The sequence below is a fragment of the Phascolarctos cinereus genome, unplaced genomic scaffold (assembly GCF_003287225.1).
Source record: "Phascolarctos cinereus isolate Bilbo 61053 unplaced genomic scaffold, phaCin_HiC Scaffold_1;HRSCAF=81, whole genome shotgun sequence".
Taxonomy (NCBI): domain Eukaryota; kingdom Metazoa; phylum Chordata; class Mammalia; order Diprotodontia; family Phascolarctidae; genus Phascolarctos; species Phascolarctos cinereus.
Genome location: NW_027555514.1, coordinates 204,055,591 through 204,075,068, shown reverse-complemented (window position 1 = coordinate 204,075,068; position 19,478 = coordinate 204,055,591). Strand labels below are relative to the sequence as shown.

At 37.2% G+C, this 19,478-nt stretch overlaps 1 protein-coding gene across 2 annotated transcripts in view; it reads left to right on the top strand.

Moving 5' to 3' along the window:
• Positions 1-19,478, top strand: part of CNTN1 (contactin 1) — a 272,757-nt gene that overhangs the window by 216,029 nt on the left and 37,250 nt on the right. The window lies entirely within an intron of this gene.

Below are 19,478 nucleotides of genomic sequence, written 5' to 3'. Positions count from 1 at the left end.
TTCCTTCTAATTTTCACTGCCTTAGTTTTGTTTGAGCAAGGACATTTTTTTCCCATGGGATCACATACTTTTTTTGCTTTAAATATTATTTCCCCCCACAATTACATATCAAGAAAATTTTTAGCATTCATTTTTACAAGATTTTGAGTTTCTGGGGTAACTAGGTGGTACACCCGTCCTGAAGTCAGGAGGACCTGGGTTCAAATTTGGCCTCAGACCAAACAGTTGACACTTACCAGCTGTGTGACCATGGGCAAGTCACTTAACCCCAATTGCCTAAAAAGAAAAGATTTTGAGTTCCAAATTTTTCTCTCTCTCTCCCTCTCTCCCCTCCCCTCTACTGAAAATGGTAAACAATTTATACGTGTGCTATTATGTAAAACATATTTCCATATTCGTCATGATTGTGGAGGAAGAAACAGATCAAAAGGCAAAAGAAATACAAGAAAGAATAAAATAATATTACCTGTGTATTTGCCTCCATTTTATACTTCCTCCTGTTTGTTCTCTCTTTCCTTTCACCCTTTCCCACATCATTAGTGTTTTGCATCTATCTGCCACCTCTCCTGATCTTCCCACCATTCTGTCAGTCCCCACCACCACCTTTACTTAATCTCTTCCTCTCCTACTTCCCTGTCAAGTAGGATAGATTTCCATATTCATCTGATTGTGTATATTATTCCCTCTTTGAGCCAATACTGATGAGAGTGAGGTTCAAGCAATGCCCATCACTCTCTCCCCCATCCTCCCCTCCACTGTAATAGGTCTTTCTTACCTCTTCATGTGAGATAATTTACCCATTCTATCTCTCCCTTCCTTCTGCCCCCATTGTACTCCTCTTTCTCATCCCTTAATTTTTTTTATGTCATTCCCTCTAAACACCTTATACCCATGCCCTGTCTTTGTATATTCCATCTATCTATACTGCTAGTGATACAGTTTTTAAGAGTTATAGGTATGATCTTTCCATGTAGGGATGTAAACAGTTTAGCTCTATTGAATCTCTTAATTCCCCCCCCCCTTTTACCTGTTTATGCTTCTCTTGGGTCTTGATATTGAAGGTCAAATTTTTGGTTGAATTCTTATCTTTTCCTTATAAAGGTGTGAAATCATTCTATTTCATTGAATGACCATTTTTTTCTTGATGTATTATGCTTAATTTTGCCAGGTAAGTGATTCTTGGTTGTAGTCTTAGCTCTTGTACCCTCTGGAATATCATGTTCCATGACATCTGATGCTTTAATGTTGTAGTTGTGAAGTCCTATGTGATTGCAACTCCCCACTATTTGGATTGTTTCTTTCTGGCCACTTGTAGTATTTTTTCCTTGACCTGGTAGTTCTGAAATTTGGTTATAATGTTCCTTGGCATTTTTTATTTTGAGATCTTTTTCCTGAGTTGATCAGTGGATTCTTCAATGCCTATTTTGCCCTCTGGTTCCAGGACATCAAAATAGTTTTCCTTGATAAGTTCTTCAAAGATGCTGTCCAGGTCCTCCTTGGATGATGGCTTTCAGGTAGTCCAATGATTCTGATATTGTCTCTCCTGGATCTACTTTCCAGGCCAGTTTTTCCTATGAGGTATTTTATATTTTCTTCCATTGTTTTCATTCTTTTGAATTTTATTGATTCATGATTTCTCAGAATCATTAGTTTCCACTTGCCAATTCTAACCTTTTCCCCCAATTTATTTTTTTTACTTTTATTTTTCAGCATTCACTTCCACAAGATTTTGAGTTCTAAATTTTCTCCCCATCTCTTCCCTCCTTCACCCCAGGTTGGCATGCATTATAAATACCCCTCCCCCCAATCTCCCCTCCCTTTTATCACTCACCCCCTCTTATCCCTTTCCTCTTTTATTTTCCTGTAGGGTGAGATAGATTTCTAGATTCCATTGCCTGTGTTATCGTAGTTCCTAGTTGCACATGTAAAAACAATTTTTAACACTCATTTTTAAAACTTTGAGTTCCAAATTCTCTCCCTTCTTCCCTCCCCAAACCTTCATTGAGAAGGCAAGCAATTCTATAAAGACTATACATGTGTAGTTAGGCAAAACATTTCCCTAATAGTCATGTTGTGAAAGATTAACTGTATTTCCCTCTATCCTATCCTACCCCACATTGATTCTATTCTCTCCTTTGACCCTGTCCCTCCTCAAAACTGTTTGCTTCTGATTACCCCCTCCTGCAATCTGCCCTCCCTTCCATCACCCTTACCTCTCTTCCCTTCCCTGCTATTTGCCTGTAGGGTAAGATAGATTCCCATACTCACTTGTGTATGTTATTCACTCCTTAAGCTAAATATGATGAGAGTAAGATTCACTTATTTTCTCACCTCCCTTTTCTTCCCCTTTACTGTAAAAGCTTTTTCTTCTCTCTTTTATGTGACATAATTTACCCCATTCTGCCTTTCCCTTTCTCCTAGTACATTCTTCTCTACTCCCTTAATTTAATTTTTATATATTATCCCTTCATATTCAACTCACCCTGTGCATTCTGTGTGTGTGTGTGTGTGTATATATATATATATATATATATATATATATATATATATATATATATTCCCTCCAACTACCCTAATAATGAGAAAGGTCTTATGAATTACAATATTATCTTTCCATGTAGGAATATAAACAATTCAACTTTAATAATTCCCTTATGATTTCTCTTTCCTGTTTACCTTTTCATGTTTATCTTGATTTTTGTAATTGAAGTCAATTTCTCTAATTCACTCTGGCTTCTCAAGAATGCATTAAATTGGGGGCGTCTAGGTGGCATAGTGGATAGAGCACTGGCCCTGAAGTCAGGAGGACCTGAGTTCAAATCTGGCCCCACACCAAACACTTGACACTCACTAGCTGTGTGACCCTGGGCAAGTCACTTAACCCCAACTGCCAAAAAAAATGCATTAAATTCCTCTATGCCAATGAATGTTAATTCCCCCCCACACACACCCCATTGATTACCCTTAGTTTTGCTGGGTGGGTGATTCTTGGTTTTCATCCTAGCTCCTTAGACCTCCATATTATCATATTCTAAGCCCTCCAATTCCTTAATGTAGAAGCTGCTAAAACCTTGTGTTATCTGGGTTTTGTTTCCACCACACTTGAATTGTTTCTTTCTGGCTGTTTGCAATAATTTCTCCTTGACCTGAGAACTCTGAAATTTTGCTATAATATTCCCAGGAGTTTTAATTTAAGATCTCCTTCAGGAGGCGACTCGTGGATTCTTTCAATGTCTATTTTACCTTCTGGTTCTAGAATATCAGGGCAATTTTCATTGATGATTTCTTGAAAGATGATATCTAGATTTTTTTTTTTATCATGGCTTTCAGGTAGCCAGAATTTTAAAATTCTCTTTCCTGGATCTTTTTTCAAGGTCAGTTGTTTTTCCAATGAGATATTTCACGTTGTCTTTTATTTTTTCATTCTTTTGGTTTTGTTTTATAATTTCTTGATTTCTCATAGAGTCATTAGTTTTCATTTGCTCCATTCTAATTTTTAAGGAATTATTTTCTTCAGAGCTTTTGGACCTCCTTTTCCCTTTGGCCAACTCTGCTTTTTAAGGCATTTTTCTCCTCATTGGCATTTTGGACCTCTTTTTGCCATTTGGTCTAGTCTATTTTTTAAGCTGTTTTTTTACTTCAGTATATTTTTTGTGTCTTGTTTAGCAAGCTGTTGACTCATTTTCATGATTTTCTTGCATCAGTCTCATTTCTCTTCTCAGTTGTTCCACTACTTCTCTTACTTGATTTTCAAAATCATTTTTGAGCCCTTCTGTGGCCTGAAATCAAGTCCTGTTTTTATTGGAGTCTTTGGACATAGGTGCTTTTACTGTCTTTTTCTGAGTATGTGTTTTGATCTTCCTTGTCACCAAAACTAAGAGTCTATGGTCTGAATTTTTTCCTTTGTTTACTCTTGTTTCCAGCCAATTACTTGACTTTTTAACTCTTTGTTAGGATACGGCTCCTTCCAGTGTGGAGAGTATACTGTCCCAAGCTTCAGGGATTTTTGTGCAGCTGTTTTCAGTGATACTTCTAGGGCCCTGTAAGTTTTCAGTTCTTCCAAGGTGGTATAATTTAAGGAGAGGTGTTTGCTCCTCTCCTGGCCTGTAATCTGGTCAACGAGTGATCATAAGTACTGTTTTCTGTCCTGGAACTGTGAGGAGGGTTCCCTCTCCACTGCTGCCTCAAATTGATTTAGGTAGAATTGTCATCTTTATCATATTGGCTTGGTGTACTTATGAGCAATTAATATTTCTCAGTTAATTAGATCTGACTTCATTTGTGTGAGAAGAGTTTTGTAATTGTGGTCATATAGTTCCTGGGTTTGTGTTGGCAGGTAGACTCCCAAGAATTTTATATTGTCTACAGTCATTTTAAATGGGAGTTCTCTTTCTATCTCTTGCTGCTGGACTTTGTTGGTAATATAAAAAAATGTTGATGATTTATGTGGTATAATTTATATTTTTTGCTAAAAGTTGTTTCCTAAAGTTGTTAGTTATTTCAGCTAGTTTTTTGGTTGATTATCTGGGATTCCCTAAGTATCATCATATCATACACAGAGACATAATTTTGTTTCCCCATTGCCTTTCTTATTGCTATAGCTAGCATTTCTTTTTTTTTGTTTTTTATTTTTTCCAATTACATAAGATAATTTGAACATTATAAGTTTTTTAGTTCCAAATTTTTCTCCCTCCCTTTCTTCCCTTCCCCCTCCATAAGATGACAAGCAATCTGATAATTGGTTATACATGTGCAATCATGGAAATATATTTCTACATTAGTTATGTTGTGAAAGAAGAAACAGAACAAAAGGGAAAACCCACAAAACCCCTCAAAAGTAAAAATAATATGCTTTGATCTGCATTCAAACTCCATTGTCTTTCTCTGGGTGTTGATAGCATTTTGTGTCATGTGTCTTTTGGAATTTTCTTGGATCATTGCTGAGAAGAGCTAAATCAGTCGTAATTTATCATTGCACAGAATTACTGTTGCTGTGTACCATGTTCTCCTGGTTCTGCTTACTTCACTTTGTCTGAAATCCACCTGCTCTTTATTTCTTATAGTACAATAGCATTCTGCTACATTTATATACCAAACTTATTCATTCATTCCCCAAAAATGGACAGTCCCTCAATTTCCAATTCTTTGCCACCACAAAAAGAGCTACTATAAATATTTTTGTACATGTATGTCCTTTCCCCATTTTCACAATGCCTTTGGGATATAAACCTAATAGTGGTATTGCAGAATCAAATGGAATGCACAGTTTGATTGCCCTTTGGACATAGTTCAAAATTTATAGCTAGTATTTCCATTATAATATTGATTTTGTGGTGATAATAGGTATGCTGACTTAACTGCTGATCTTATTGGGAAGGTTTCTAGCTTATCCATACTGCAGATAATGTTTGCTGATGGTTTTAGGTAGATACCACTTATCATGTTAAGGAAAGCTCCATTTATTCCTATGCTTTTCAGTGTTTTTAAAAGGAATTGTGGCAGTGTTTTGTCAAAAACTTTTCCAGCATCTATTGAAATAGTATGATTTCTGTTGGCTTTTTTATTTATATGGTTAGTTAAGCCAATAGTTTTCCTAATATTGAACCATCCCCAAATTCTTAGTACAAATCCCACCAGATTTTAGTGTATGATCTATTTAGTATATTTAGTATATGATCTGATCTATTGCTGTAATCTCCTTGCTAGTATTTTATTTAAAATTTTTGCATCTATATTCATTATGGAAATTGGGCTATCATTTTCTTTCTCTGTTTTACCTTTTCAATGTTTTGATAGCAGCACCATATATGTGTCATAAAAGGAATTTTGTAGGACTCCTTTGGCTATTTTCACCAAAAAATACAGTATTAAAAATTAATTGTTCTTTAAATGTTTGGTGGAATTCATTTGTGAAGCCATCTGGTCCTGGAGATTTTTTTCTTCTAGTAAAACTCATTGATAGCTTCAATTTCTTTTTCTAAGATAGGTTTTTTTAAGTATACTATTTCCTATTTCATCAATCTGGGCAATTTATATTTTTGTAAATATCCATTTCACTTAGATTTTAGGATTTATTAGCACATAATTAGGCAAAATATTATATTTATTTATTATAAACATTTATTTATTTTATTAATTACTTTAATTTCATCTTCATTGGTGGTGAGTTCACCCTTTTCATTTTTGATGCTGATAACTTGGTTTCCACTTTTTTAAGGTCAAATTAACCAATGGTTTATCTATTTCATTTTTCCATAAAATTAGCTTCCAGTTTTATTACTCTTTCTCTATTTTATTGATATAAGCATCTAGAGATATAAAATTTCCCCTAAGTACTGCTTTGGCCTAATCCCATAAATTTTGGTATGTTGTCTCACTGTTGTCATTCTCTTTAATGAAATAATTGATTGTTTCTATGATTTATTCTTTGACTTCCTCATTCTTTAGGATCAGATTATTTAGTTTCCAATTAATATTAATCTATGTTTCCATGACCCTTTATTGAATGTAATTTTTATTGAATTATGATCTGAAAAGAATGCATTTATTATTTCTGATTTTCTGCATTTGGTTGTGAGGTTTTTATGTCCTCAACTTTTTTTTTATGGTCAACTTTTGTGTAGGTGCCATGTACCACTGAGAAAAAGGTATGTTCCTTTCTATTCCTATTCACTTTTTTTCCCCAGAGGTCTATTATATCTAAGTTTTCTAAAATTCTTTTCATCTCCTTAACTTCTTTCTTGTTTATTTAATGGTTAGATTTATCTAGTTCTGAGAGGAGAAAGTTGAGGTTTCCCACCAGTGTGGTTTTCCTGTCTATTTCCTCCTGTAACTCATTTAACTTTTCCTTTAAGAATTTGAATGCTATACCATTTGGTGCATATATGTCTGGTATTAATATTACTTCGTCATCTGCAGTGCCTGCTTATCCCTTTTAATTAGATCTATTTTTGCTTTTGCTTCATATGAGATCATGTTTACTACCTCTGCTTTTTTTTTATTTCAGCTGATTATCTTCTCCAGCCCTTTACCTTTAGTATGTGTGCCTCTCTGCCTTGAGTGTGTTTCTTACAAATAATATGTTGTCAGATTATGGTTTTTAATATACTCTGTGATCCACTTCTGTTTTATGGGTGGATTCATCCCATTCATATTCACAGTTATGATTATTCCTCCATTTTATTTTACTTATTTTACTTCTTGTTTGTTCTCTCTCTCTCTCCTTCACTGTGTCCCTTCTCAAAAGTCTGCTTTGCTTTTGACCATCTCCTCCCCTAACTGACCCTCTCTTCTGTCATCCTTCTGTAATTCCCTTCTCCTTCTTTCCTATAGGGCAAGAAATCTTTCTATATCCAACTGAGTGTGTATGTTATTCCCTCTTTGAGCCAATTCAAGAAAAGTAAGATTCAAGCATTACATACTCACCTTCATCTTCCCCTCCACTATAAAATCTCTTCATTTTGTGTCTCTTTGATGTGAGATCATTTTCCCCAGTCTACTTCTCCCTTTCCCCTCCTCCCAGTGTATCACTCTTTCTTACTTTTTAAAAAATAAACCTATCATATGTAGAATGAAGTGAGCACAACCAGTAGAACATTATATAATTATCCAAGACAATATCAAAGGACTCATGATGAAAAATGCTATAAATCCTCAGAGAAAGAACTGATGGCATCTGGATATAGACTGAAGCCTACTATTTTTTTTCTTTGTTTTTGGTTTGAGTTTTCTTCCACAAAATGACTAGTTTGGAAATATGTTTTACCTAATTGCACATGTATAACCTATATCAGATTGCTTAACATTTCAGAGATGGGGAAGGAGAGAGAGGAAAGGACATAATTTGCAACTTAAAACTTTAAAAATAGTTAAAATTATTTTCACTTGTAATTATGGAGGGAAATAAAATATTTAAAAAAGAAATAATCTCATCATAGACACCTCACATGTGTGTTCTCTTTCTATATATATTTCTTTTACCTGTCCTAATAATGATAAAGTTCTTAGGGGCTACAAATATCATCTTTCCATGTAGGAATACAAACAGTCTAACTTTATTGAATCCCTCATGATTTCTCTTTCATGTTTACTTTTTTATGCTTCTCTTGAGTCTTATATTTAAAAGTCAGGCTTTTCTATTCACCTCTGGTCTTTTCATCAAGAATATTTGAAAGTCCTCTATTTCAATGAATGTCCACATTTTCCCCTGAAGGATTTTTTGCTCAATTTTGCTGGGTAGGTGATTCTTTGTTGTAATCCTTTGCTCTCCAGAATATCACATCCTAAGTCCTACCATCTTTTAACATATGAGCTGCTAAATTTTGTATGTTACTGATTCTGGCTTCACAATATTTTAATTGTTCCTTTCTGGCTGTTTCCAATATTTTCTCCTTGACCCAAAAGCTTCCAAGTTTGGTTATAATATTCTTGGGAGTTTTTTATTTTGGGATTTCTTTCAGGATGCAGTTGGTAGGTTTCCTCAGTTTCTTTTTTATCCTCTGGTTCTAGGACATCAGAACAGTTTTCTTTGATGATTTCTTAAAATATGATATCTAGGTGCTCTCTCTCTCTCTCTCTCTCTCTCTCGCTCTTTCTCTCGATCACAATTTTCAGGTAATAAAATGATCTCTACTTGATCTATTTTCCAGATCAGTTATTTTTTCTAATGAAAATTTCCCCACATTTTCTTCTATTATTTTCTTTCTTTTGGCTTTATTTTATTGTTTCTTGATGTCTCATGGAATCATCACCTTCCACTTGCCCAATTGTAATTTCTAAGGAATTATTTTCTTTAGTGAACTTTTGTACCTCCATTTCCATTTTGCCAATTTTCCTTTTTAAAGAGTTCTTTGCTTTAATGGATTTTTTTTGCCTGTTTTATCATTTGGCCACTTCTTTTTTAAGGTGTTTCTTTGGTATTTGTACGTGTGTGTGTGTGTGTGTGTGTGTGTGTCTGTGTGTGCCTCCTTTACCAAGCTCTTGATTGCCTTTTCATAATTTTCTTGCATCACTCTCATTTGTTTCCCCAATATTTCCTCTACCTCTCTTATTTGATTTTTAAAATCCTTTTTGAGCTCTTTCAGGATTTGAGTGTGTGTGGGGGGGTGCCTGTGACCAATTCACCTTTCTCTTTAAAGCTTTACATGTAGCTGTTTTGACTTCATTGTCTTATTCTGAGTTTGTATCTTGATCTTCCCTGTCACCATAGCATCTTTCCATGGTCAGGTTCTTTTTGTTGTTGTTTGCTCATTTTCCTAGCCCTTTTCTTGACTTTAAATTTTATGTTAAAACTGGGTTCTGCTCCTGAGGTGGAGAGAGCATTCTCCCAAGCTTTAGACTTTTCTTGCTGTTGTTTTTAGAGCTAGCTCTGGGGAGTCTGTAGGTTTTTGGTTCTTCCAAGGTGGTATGATCTCACTGCTTTTCTGATCTATGTTCTGATCCATGAGTTACACCAAGCACTCTTCCCTGACCTGGAACTGTAAGTGTCCCCCTTACCCCTGCTCCTCTTAGAACTGGGCATGGGCAATGTGACAGCATCCTCCTTCCAGTGCCAGTAAAGGGTCTCCTGTAATCTCTTTCTGACAAGTTGTCCAACCCTCTTACTGTCTATGGTCTGAGAGCTCCCTAACTGCTGATGGTATTGCTGAACTGCCTCCAAGGCCTGCTGCTGACACATGTAAAGCATGGCTTGCATTACAAAGATTGTGATGGGCTCAGGTCCTACCACCGCCCTGCTGAGATAGAATTTTCCTGCCAACTTTATAAGTTTTTCTGGGCTGGAAAATTGTTTCACCACAACCTTTTGCCACTCAAGAATTTGTTTGGAGGCATTATTTTAAAGCTGTTTGGGGGGGACTTTTGGGGAGAGCGCAGGTGACTGCCTGCCTTTGTTTTACCATCTTAGCTCCACCTCCAGGAAGTGGTATTTCTAAGAATGAGGAACAACAAAAGAAAGGTGGTAGAAGGAAAGATGTATAAGGAAATAATACATAAACTCCTTAGAAAAGGAAACTTGAAGTAGATACGTTAGATGCATAAATTTCATAAGGAATACAGAAATCAAAGAAGGACTAAATTAATGTAATAACTAAGATTAGAATAGACAGGCAATTGGCAGAGCCAAGATAGCAGAGGAAAGGCAGGAGATCTCCTCCAAAACCTTTAAAAAATGACTAAACAAATTCTAGAGCAGCGGAACCAATAAAAAGACAGAGTAAAACAAATTCCCAGCCCAACATAACTTAGAACATTGGCAGGAAAAGTCTATTGCACCAGGCTGAGAGAGGAGTGCAGTCTAGCGCAGACCTGGCTCCTGTGAGTCCAGAGCAGACCTCTGGGCTACAGAATTACTGGCAGTGGTGGTTGTTTCTGGACCTCTCAACCCACAGACACCAGGGACAACTTAGAAGGTCAGCAGGAAGGGTTTGTAATGCCAAGGTGGGAATGGAGAGCAGTCCAAGTATAGGCCCTGCCAGCACAGCATAGCCCCACCAGGGCAGGAGCAGGCCTAGGGAATGACTGAATTTTCAGTGTCAGTGGCAGCAGTTGCTTCTTGAGCTCTCAGCCCACAGACAGTGAGGGGGTCAAACAACTGGTCAGAAGGAGATTATAGGAATCTCTTTGCTAGCACTGAGCCAAGACTCTGTTGCTTTACCCACACTCAGATCCAGGTCACAGTCCTGGGTGGCAGTCCCAGGGTGAGGAGGAGCACTAGTACAGCAGAGCTTGCAGAAGAAGTGGAGGGGGGACCCTCTTCACAATTCCAGGGCAAAAAAGAGTGCTTTTAGTTGCTCACAGAGCAGATCACAGGCCAGGAGAGGAGTAAACACCTCTCCTTAGATCATACCACCTTGGTTTCTGAAAAACAGCTGCACAAAATCCCTGAAGCTTGGGACAATGTGCCCTCCACCCTGGAAGCAGAATCTTACTTTAACAGTTAAAAGTCAAGTAATAGGGTGGGAAAATGAGCAAACAACAGAAAAAACCATAGAAAATTATTATGATGACAAGGAAGATAAAAACACACACTTAGAAGAAGATAGTAAAGTCAAAGCTCCTACATCCAAAGCCTTCAAGAAAAATATGAATTGGTCTCAGGCCATGGAAGAGCTCAGAAATGATTTTGAAAATGAAGTAAGAGAGGTAGAAGAAAAATTGGGAAGGGAAATGAGAGTGATGCAAGAAAATTCTGAGAAGAAAGTCAACAGCATGCTAAAAGAGACACAAAAAAATACTGAAGAAAATAAGACCTTAAAAAACAGACTAGGCCAAATGGCAAAAGAGGTCCAAAAAGCCAATGAGGACAAGAATGCCTTAAAAAGAAGAATTGGCCAAATGGAAAAGGAAATCCTGAAGCTCACTGAAGAAAATAATTGCTTAAAAATTAGAATAGAGCAAATGGAAGCCAATGACTTTATGAGAAACAAAGAAGCAATAAAACAAAGCGAAAAGAATGAAAAAATAGAAGACAATGTGAAATATCTCATTGGAAAACAACTGACCAGGAAAATAGATCCAGGAAGGATAATTTAAAAGTTATTGGACTATGGGGCAGCTAGGTGACGCAGTGGGTAGAGCACCGGCCCTGGATTCAGGAGGATCTGAGTTCAAATTCGACCTCAGACACATAACATTTACTAACTGTGTGACCCTCTGCAAGTCACTTAACCTCATTGCCTAGCCAAAAAAAAAGTTAGTGGACTGTCTGAAAGCCATGATAAAAAAAAAAAGAGCCTAGACATCAACCTATTACAGCAGAAAGAAAGAAGGGTGGAGATGAGCATTATTTGAACCTTACTCTCATCAGATTTGGCTCAAAGAGGGAATAACACAACCAGTTAGGTACAGAAATCTAACTTACCCTCTAGAAATTAGGAGGGAAAAGGTGAAAGAAAAGGGAGGAGAGGGGATAGAAGGGAGGGCAGATTTAGGAATGCAGTGGTCAAAAGCAAAATTCTAGTGAGGAGGGAAAGGGAGAAAGGAGAGAGAAAAGCACACACGGGGAGAAATAAAATGGAGAGAAAAACACAGATCATAACTGAATGTGAATGTGATGAACTCTCCAATACATGGAAGCAGAAAGCAGAGTGGATTAAGAATCATAATCCTACAATATGGTGTTTAAAAAACCTGGAAAGACTCATAGGAACTGATGCTGAATGAAATGTGCAGAATCAGGAGAACATTGTACACAGTTAATAGCCACACTGACTTTAATAGACTTAGCTCTTCTCATCAGTGCAACGATCTTAGACAACTCCAAAAGCCTCATGATGGAAAATCTATCCATGCCCAGAGAAAGAATTTTGCACTCTGCTTTTCTTTTGTTGTTTTGTTTCTTCTTTCTCATGATTCCTCCCAATAGTTGTAATTATTCTTTACATCATGACTAATGTGAAAATATGTTTAATATGAATGTATAAGTAAAGCCTATTTCAGATTGCATACTATCTTGGGGAGGGGGGAGGAGAAGGAGAAGGAGAAAATTTAAAACTCAAAATGTAATGGAAGTGAATGTTGAACACTAAAAATTAATTAATTATTTTTAAAAAAGTATTTCTAACATTATTTCCAACTCTGTCAGCGGCTCATTGATCAATTTATTTTAACAATGACAACAACAAAAACTGTTTTAGGGCTTCACTCTTCTGAATAATTGTCTAAATTCAATTTTGCATATAAAGGCACGTAGTCATAACTGAATAATAAAAGAATAATAGAACTTAGTTGGTCTTCTGGCAATTAATGTTTAATGTCAACAGTTTCCAGTATTATCTCAAAACATATGGTTAAGACAGATGGCTCTTTTTTTAAAGTTACTATGTAGGTTATGTTCATTTCCTCTATGGAAACAGAAATAAGTCATTGTGGGCATTGTCTGAAGTTTAGCTTAAACTGATTCACTTTCCCACTCACCACAGCCACTTTTCCAAAACAAGTCCTCCTTCCTGTATTTAATCTCAGCTGAAAACCTTGCTTTATGTTATCCTGACAAAATTGAAACCATTCTCTGAGAGTCCATTCTTCTTTCCTCTTTTATTATCTCATATCACTTCTACTACATAGAGATGTATGGAAGATTTCTTCAACTACTATGTCCTCCTTCATTCCTCTCACATGAAAGGTGGCCTTTCTCTTTGCCAAGACAAATTCTTTTATACATGCAGAAGTGATCCCATTCCATCCCATCTTCTCCAGAACATTGCCTCCTCATGTCCATTCTCTCACTGATCTTAAGTTTATATTTGTCTACTGGTTACTTCCTTGCTACCTAAAAACATATGTGTCTTCCCCATCCTCAGAAAATTCTGACTTTATCTGTCCATCTTTACTACCTGTTGTCTTTTACCTCTCCTCTTTTTTATGGTTAAACTCCCTCTTCCAACCTCATTTTTGAACTGAAATTACTCTCTCCAAAGTTACTGTCTTAATCACCAAATCTAATAGCCTTTTCTTAATCTTCATCCTTCTTGACCCCTGTGCATCTTCTAGCACTGTTGCTCACCTTTTCTCAATTTCTTCTCGATACTATCCTCTCTTTAGGTTTTTGTGACACTACTTTCTCCTGGTCCTTCTCCTACTGTTGACTGTTCCTTCTGTCTCCATTGCTTGATCTTTGCCCAGGTCATGCTGATAACCTTGAGTGTTCTCCACAGCTCAGTCCTGGGCTCTCTTCTTTTCTCCCTTGTGAGCTGTCGTCATAGATACATAGATGATGGTCACCTCTCTGCTGACATCCAGTCTTATATCTCCAACTGTCTATTGGATATCTCAAAATATATGTCCCATAGATATTTTACAACTCAACATGTGCAAAACTGAAGTCATTATCCCTTCCCCAACTCTCTCCTTTTCCTAAGTTCTTGTTGATGACCTGTCACCCATGTTTACAACTAAGGTGTCGGCCTTCTCTCTCTGTATTTATCTCCATCTCTGTCTCTCTCTCTCTGTCACTGTCTCTGTCTCTCCAATCAGTTGTCAATTCCTGACTATTTTTACTTTGGAAACATCTCTCTCATCTCCTTTTCTCCTTTGACTACTTAGACATTGAAATATCTTTCTTATTGGTGTCTCTGCCTCAATTTTTTCCTTACTCTATTTCATCCTCTATTCAATCACTAAAGTGATGTTCCTAAAGTGCAAGTTTTGACCATATCACCCTACTCAAACAACTCCACTGCCTCCCTATTACCTCTAGGCTCAAATATTAAATCTTCTGACTTTTACATCCTTTATAACATGACCTCCTCTTTCCTTTCCAGTCTTCTTATATTGAACTTCCCATAACTTCTGGCTGCTCATTTTTATGGTCAATAAAGCTCATTTTTATGAAAATTATGTATTCTACCACCCAATGACACTGTCCTCCCAAATGACACTCCATCTTATAAGTCTAGACATTTTCCCTTGTTGTACCCCATGCCTGGAATATTCTTTCCTCTTCTCCACTTCCTGGCTGCTCTGTATTTTTCCAGATCTGAGCTAGAAAATCTCATCTTCTGCCAGAAGTCTTTTCCAGTCCCCTTTTATGCCAGTGCTTTCCCTCTGAGATTATCTCCAATTTATACTATATGAATCTTGTTTATACAATAGGGGCTTCCACTTTTTTGGTTACAATCTGGTTTTCTACCTTATTATTCCACTGAAACTGCTTTCTCCAAAGTTATTAATGATCTCTTAACTGCCAAATCCAATAGCCTTTTCTAAATCATCATTCTCCTAGACATCTTTGCAGACTTTGATACTGATGATTATTCTCTCCTTGTTAATATTCTCTTCTTTCCAGGTTTCTGAGACGTGACTTTCTTCTGATTTTCCATCTACCTATCTGACCAATCCTTTTTTATTTTTTTAAATTTAGTATTTTATTTTTCCACAGTTACACATAAAAACAATTTTAACATTTGTTTTTAAAGCATTGAGTTCCAAATTCTCTCCCTTTCTCCCCAGCCCCCTTCATTGAGAAGGCAAGCAGTTTGATAGTTATACATATGTAGTCATGCAAAACATATCTGTAATAGTCATGTTGTGAAAGAAAGCATAGACAAAAAAAACAAGAAAAATAAAGAAAATAAAAAAAATATGTTTCAATCTGTATTCAGACACTACCAGTTCTTTCTCTGGGGATGGATAGCATTTTTCATCATAAGTCCTTCAGAGTTATCTTGGATCATTGTACTACTGAGAATAGCTAAGTCATTCACAGCTGATCATCTTACAATAATGTTGTTACTTTGTACACAGTACATTTCACTTTGCATCAGCCCATTCAAGTCTTCCCAGGTTTTTCTGAGAGCATTCTGCTCATCATTTATTATAGTACAATAGTATTCCATCATAATCACATAATACAGCTTGTTTAGCCATTCCCCAGTTGATGGACATCCCCTCAATTTCTAATTCTTTGACCCCCAGAAAAGAGCTTACTATAAATATTTTTTGTACATATAGATCCTTTTACTTTTTTAAAAATCACTTTTGGGATACAGATCTAATAGTGGTATTGCTAGGTCAAAGGGTACACATGGCTTTATAGCCCTTTGAGCATAATTCCAAATTGATCTGCAGAGTAGTTGAATCAGTTCACAACTCCACCAACAGTGCATTAATGTCTCATTTTCCCCACAACTTTTCCAAAATTTGTCACTTATCTTTTCTGTCCCATTAGTCGATCTAATTGATATGAGGTAGTATCTCAGAATTGTTTTAATTTGCATTTCTCCAATCAATAGTGAGTTACAATATTTTTTTTCATATGGCTATAGATAGCTTTGATTACTTCATCTGAAAACTGATTACATCTTTTGAATATTTATCAATAGGAGAATCTCTTATTTTTATAAATTTGACTCCTCTATACACTTGAGAAATGATCTCTTTATCAGAAAAATGCTTCAAAATTTTTTTCTATTGCTATATTTCCCTCCATCCTACCCCCCCATTTATTCTATTCTCTCTCCTTTCACCCTGTCCCTCCTCAAAAATGTTTTGCTTCTGACCACACCCTCCCCCAATCTGCCCTATCTTCTATCACCTTCCCCTTCCTCTCCTACCTAGTAGTAAGGTAAGATAGATTCTATACCCAGTTGAGCGTGTATGTTATTTGCTCCAAGCCAGTTGTGATGAGAGTAAGGTTCACTCATTCCCCTTCACTTCCTACCTCTTTCTCTCCACTTTAAAAGCTTTTTCTTGACTCCTTTATGGCAATAATTTACCCCATTCTGCCTCTCCCTTTCTATTTCTCCCAGTATATTCCTCTCTCACCTTAATTTTATATTTTAGATATTATCCCTTCATATTCAACTCACACCTGTACCCTCTGTCTATACATTTATGTACATATACTCCTTCTAACTAACCTAATACTGAGAAAGGTCTGAGTTACAAATATCTCCTTCCCATGTAGGAATGCAAACAGTTTAATCTTATTAAGTCTGTTATGATTTCCCTTTCCTGTTTACCTTTTTATGCTTCTCTTGAATCTTTTATTGGAAAGTAAAATTTTCTGTTCAGCTCTGATCTTTTCATCAAAAATGCTTGAAATTTCTCTATCTAATTGAATGTCCATTTCTGCCCCCTAAAGGATGTTTTGCTGGGTAGGTGATTCTTGGTTGTAATCCTAGTTCCTTTGCCCTCTGGAATATCATATTCCAAGCTCTCTGATCCTATAATGTAAAAGCTACTAAATCTTGTGTTATCCTGACTGTGGCTCCACCATACTTGAATTGTTTCTTTCTTGCTGCTTGTAATATTTTCTTCTTGACCTGGAAACTCTGAAATTTGGCTATAATATTCCATGGAGTTTTCTTTTTGGGATCTCTTTCGGGAGGTGATCTATGAATTCTTTGAATGTCTGTTTTACCTTCTGGTTCTAGAATATCAGGGCAATTTTCCTTGATAATTTCTTGAAAGAAGATGTCTACACTTTTTTTTTATCATGGCTTTCAGGTAGACCAATAATTTTTGAATTCATAATTTTTAAGTTCTCTCTCGTGGATGTATTTTCCTGGTCAGTTGTTTTCCCAATGAGATATTTCACATTGTCTTCTATTTTTTCATTCTTTTGGCTTTGTTTTATTGCTTCTTTGTTTCTCATAAAGTCATTGGCTTCCATTTGCTCCATTCTAATTTTTAAGCAATTATTTTCTTCAGTGAGCTTCAGGACCTCCTTCTCCATTTGGCCAATTCTTCTTTTAAGGCATTCTTGTCCTCATTGGCTTTTTGGACCTCTTTTGCCATTTGGTTTAGTCTGTTCTTAAGGTCTTGCTTTCCTCAGCATTTTTCTTTCGTGTGTTCTTTTAGCATGCTGTTGACTCTTTTCTCAGGATTGTCTTGCATCGCTCTCATTTCTCTTCCCAATTTTTCCTCTCCCTCTCTTACTTGATTTTCAAAATCCTTTTTGAGCTCTTCCATGGCCTAAGACCAATCCATATTTTTCTTGAAGGCTTTGGATATAGGAGCCTTGATTTTACTATCTTCTTCTAAGTGTGTGTTTTGATCTTCCTTGTCACCATAGTAACTTTCTACAGTCAGAATTTTTTCCCATTGTTTGCTTATTTCCTTAGCCTATTACTTGACTTTTAACTGTTTGTTAAAGTAGGGCTCTGCTTCCAGGGTGGAGAGCATACTGTTGCAAGCTTCGGGGGTTTTGTGTACCTGTTTTCAGAGATATTTGTAGGGACTTGTAAGTTTTCATTCCTTCCAAGGTGGTATGATCCAAGGAGAGGTGTTTACTCCTCTCCTGGCCTGTGATTTTGTCTGTGAGCAACCACAACCACTCTTTTTGCCATGGAACTGTGAGGAGTGTCCCTCCTCCACTGTGGCTGCAAGCTTTGCTAAGCTAGTGCTCCTCCTCTCCTTGGGACTGCCACCCAGGACTGTGACCTGAATCTGTGTATGAGCAAAGCAAAAGAGTTCTGCCTTAGTGCTAGAAAAAAGAGCCCTGCAATTTCCTTCTGATCCCCTTTACCCTGTGTGGCCTGGGAGTCCCAGAAGCACTGCTGATTTAGTCACTCCCAAGGCCTGCTCCTGGTTTAGTGGGGCCAGGGCTGTGTAGGGACTTCACTTTTACCCAGGTGTGATAGACCTTTCCTGCTGACCTTCTTTGGCATCTGTGGGCTGTGAGGTCTGGAAACTGCCATTGCTGCCAGTAATTCAGTCACCGGAGGCCTGCTCCAGATTTGCTGGGGCATGTTCTGTGCTGGAGGGGTCTGTGCTGGACTGCACCCTTCTCCTCATGCAACAGACTTTTCCTGAAGACCTCCCAAATTGTCTTAGGCTGGAAATTCCATTTTTTGTGGGTTCTGTTGCTCTAGAATTAGTTGAGGGGTCTTTGGAGGGATTTGGGGGAGAACTCAGGTGAGTCTCTGCCTTTACTCCACCATCTTGGCTCTGCCTCCCCACTCCTCCTTTACTGGAGCCTCCTCCAAATCATGTCCTCTAATTGTAGCTATCCCTAAGGATTCTGTTCTGGGCTCTTTTTATTCCCCTCTCTATATTACTTCATTTGGTAATATCACGTTTTGATGGATTTAATTACCACCTTTACACTGATGATTCTCAATCTACCTTTCCTGACCCAATCTCTCTGCTGATGTCCAGTCTTATACCTCCAGATGCCTTTTAGACATCTCTAACTGGATGTCCAATAGACATTTGAAGCTCAGTATATCCAAAACAGAACTTTTCCCCTAAACCCTCTTCTCTCCTACCTTCCTTGAAAGGTAAAATCATCCTCCCAGTTACTCAGACTTACAACTTAGGAGTCACCATGTATTCACTATCACTCCAAGACATTGCCAAGACCTGCTGATTTCACCTCTACAACATCTCTCTAATATACCCCCTTCTCTGCTCTTACACTGCCACCACTCTAATGCAGACCCTCATCACTCCATGCCTTGATTTCTGCAACACCCTTCTAGTGGGTCTGCCTACCTCCAGTCACTCCCTACTCTAATCCATTCTCCATTTAGCTACTAAAATGATTTTCCTAAAATGTTCATCCAAACATGTCACCATCCCTACTTAATAAACTCCATTGTCTTCCTGTTGCCTCTAGAAGCAAATACAAAGTGCTGTTTGGCATTCAAAGCCTCTCCTGTCTTCCCAGTTTGCTTACACTTTACTCTCCAGTACATACTCTTCAATCCAGTTACACTGGATTCCTGGCTGTTCCACTCTATCTCTCAGCCCTGGATATTTTCCTTGGCTGTTCCTCCTGCCTTGAATGCTTTCCCTCCTCTGCTCTGACTACTGACCTCACTGGCATACATCAAGTCCCAATTAAAATTTCACCTCTGCAGGAAGCCTTTAACCTTTCTTAAAAATTATTTTCCTCTTTTAATTATTTCTTATTTATCATGTATATAGCTGGCTTTGTATATATTTGTTTGCATGTTGTCTCCCCCATTAGATTGTAAGCTCTTTGAGGGCAGGAATTGTCTTTTACCTCTTTTTGTATCTCCATTGCTTAGCAC